Genomic DNA, 3505 nt, shown 5'->3' with positions numbered 1-3505 from the left:
TTATTGAATGCCTGTTCCAGTCTGACATCAAAAAGACATATCAGGCTCTCTGTACTCTATAACCTCATGCTGCTTGTATTCTGTTATAAAAATAAATAATTAACATAGTTCTACTCCAAGAATAATAAAGTAAATGGAAAGAAGTATAATAAGAGTATCAGCTGAGTTCTAGGAGAAATGGTCATGGAAATCTTCAAATCAGAGTCAGTCAGACTTTAACTACTCAAACTATGCTAAAGTTGGATTTAATATAAGCTTATGTAAGGTCCGTCTAGTCAAGGCTATGGTTTTTCCTGTGGTCATGTATGGATGTGAGAGTTGGACTGTGAAGAAGGCTGAGCACTGAAAAATTGATGCTTTTGAACTGTGGTGTTGGAGAAGACTCTTGAGAGTCCCTTGGACTGCAAGGAGATCCAACCAGTCTATTCTGAAGGAGATCAGCCCTGGGATTTCTTTGGAAGGAATGATGCTAAAGCTGAAACTCCAGTACTTTGGCCACCTTATGCGAAGAGTTGACTCACTGGAAAAGACTCTGATGCTGGGAGGGATTGGGGGCAGGAGGAGAAGGGGATGACAGAGGATGAGATGGCTGGATGGTATCACTGACTCAATGGACGTGAGTCTGGGTGAACTCTGGGAGTTGGTGATGGATAGGGAGGCCTGGCGTGCTGCGATTCATGGGGTCACAAAGAGTCGGACACGAGTGAGCGACTGAACTGAACTGAACTGAACTATGTAAATAGATGTTTGAATCTGATGTTTAAGAACATAATTTTTATTGTCTATAAAAAATACAAAAATAGTATCAGTACAACAGTCCCTTAACATTGACAACACATAGTATATACTTTTTGATAGCAAATCTTAATAAATTAACTTATTAAGATTTGCTATCAAAAAGCATATAATTGATATAATATCAATTCTAAGATAATAACAATCCTGATGTTGTAATAACCATTACATTAGAATTGCTTTATCTTCCCCCATGCATAACTCTAATTTTACTATCAGAGGTCTTATCATTTCATTTAGTGTTATCAAATTTGTCCTTTTACAATAATTCTGCTAGTATTAATATATTTAGATTTTCTTGGGAGAAACCATAATAAGAACACAATTTACAAGCTGACTGTTGGAATGTGGTCTAAATTAATTGATATTTTTGGTCCATATCAGGGCTGAAGAAGTTATCAAGCTTAGATGATCATGCATTGGCCTCAAAGTAAACCCATTCCTGGGTTTGCTTAAAATGTCAAATCCTGCTACTTCTATTCCTAACTAATGTAACAGAAATAGCTGATTTTTCCCCCCTTTTGTTCTGTGTGTACTGACTCCTCAAACAGCTAGCCACTGGCATCTTGCAGTCAGTGTTCTTGGGGTAAGTCTGCTAAAATAAACTCGAGTTCTCATCCTGACTAGCTCATTTGAGAGGAAAAATGTGGATTTTAACTAATTGTGAATATTCAAACTACTTGATTTTATGTTCCCTTATAAATTTTGACTAAATAGATACTCATTAAAATATATCAGAGTATACAATAATTTCCAAGCCCAATACTACATCAGATGCTGAAATAGAATCCTCCTTTGTTTTCTAATATGATCTGTCTATCCTTATTTAGAGAAGCCAAAAAAGAAAAATAACTTTTCACCCCACACTAAGTACCTTTAAACTCATGAAAGGCAAGGCCCCCTTGGACTATCTCCTATCATTCTGGCTCTCTCTCCACCAGTAAAAGCTTTTAAGAAATGGAAAGGAATATCTTTATGTTCTTCCTAACTGTTCCCCACTGCCTCCTTCTTTTTGATGGGTAGGTTGGTGCTACTGTCAGCAGTCTAATTCTCTATCAGCACATTTTAAACTACACTGAAAAAAAAGGAAAAGATGAGAGGAGGTATGTCAGAATCCAGAAAGCTGAGCACACTGGCCTCAACTTTGCTAATTGAAACACAACTCCCTGGAGCCCTTTGTCTACAAGCTTTGTGTCCATAATTGTGTCTGAAGCATTTGGAGAAAGAAAAATAGCAGGAGAAGAAATATCAAATACTCAGATACAAGTATCTGACCACAAAAAGTTTCCAGAATGACACCAGCTAACATCCTACTGATGTACAGAGTAGCAGGCAAAAATAATCTTTGGAAGCAAACCATGCTGAGTTGTAACCATGGTTCTGTCCCCAGACACATTGCTTAGCTTTTCTGAACCTGTTTCCTCATCCATGGAATACAAATGATAATACCTTGCTATTTCCATTGTTACATAGGTTAAACTGAAGTAAAATATGCATAGTCCTTAGATCGGTAACTGACCCACAGTAAGCACTCAGTAAGTACTGGCTGTTAATATCATCATCATCATTTCTTTTACTCATCTTTCTGTTATGCATTTCTCCTTTTCCCCAATTACATCAATTATTTCAATAAGCACATTTAAGTACATGTCCTGTGCCAGACCAGCACTCTAGATGGAATTGTGACAAAGAATAACTGAAATGCAGAGACTCTGGCTCGGAGAAGGCAATGGCACCCTACTCCAGTACTCTTGGCTGGAAAATCCCATGGATGGAGGAGCCTGGTAGGCTGCAGTCCATGGGGTCGCTAAGAGTCGGACACGACTGAGCCAACTTCACTTTCACTTTTCACTTTCACGCATTGGAGAAGGAAATGGCAACCCAGTCCAGTGTTCTTGCCTGGAGAATCCCAGGGGCAGGAAAGCCTGGTGGGCTGATGTCTATGGGATCGCACAGAGTCGGACACGACTGAAGCGACTTAGCAGCAATAGCAGCAGAGACTCTGGCTACAGAAGCTTACATTCCAGGAGACAGAACAGAGATTAAACAGATAAGCACTCTACCTGCCAACAATCAGATGACGCCACTGTGCCCTTTTTTCTGTATATGTCTGCATTTGCTAACAAACTACATACCCCTCAAAGTCAAAGCTGCATCTTAGTCTTCCCTATATCCTGAGTGCCTCGTCCGGCCCACAATTAGATGTTCAATAAATCTTTGCAAAATAAACATATGAATAAATGAATGCTTTGCATTCAAAGCAAAGAGAGCTGACACTACCTGGGAAAATTGGGGTGGCCTCACCAAGAAGGGTCGGACAACTGAGCAACTTCACTTTCACTTTTCACTTTCATGCATTGGAGAAGGAAATGGCAACTCACTCGAATGTTCTTGCCTGGAGAATCCCAGGGACGGGGGAGCCTGGTGGGCTGCCGTCTATGGGGTCACACAGAGTCAGACACGACTGAAGCGACTTAGCAGCAGCAGCAGCACCAGGAAGGTCACATTTGAGCTGGGTCTCAAATGTGAGAATTTTTTTAAGAGAATAAATTGAAATGCAATAGGCAGTGTGTGAAAGGGCTTTCTGGGAAAATGGAATTATATGAAAATTTACCTCTAAATTCTCAGACGCTTAGACCCCCTCATTTTAAATTCCCTTATAACAGCACATAGGACCTGAAGAAAATTTATCCATAGACTACTATCAGCA

The sequence above is a fragment of the Bos indicus x Bos taurus genome, chromosome 7 (genome assembly GCF_003369695.1).
Source record: "Bos indicus x Bos taurus breed Angus x Brahman F1 hybrid chromosome 7, Bos_hybrid_MaternalHap_v2.0, whole genome shotgun sequence".
Classification (NCBI taxonomy): Eukaryota; Metazoa; Chordata; class Mammalia; order Artiodactyla; family Bovidae; genus Bos; species Bos indicus x Bos taurus.
This window is presented reverse-complemented; position numbering follows the sequence as displayed.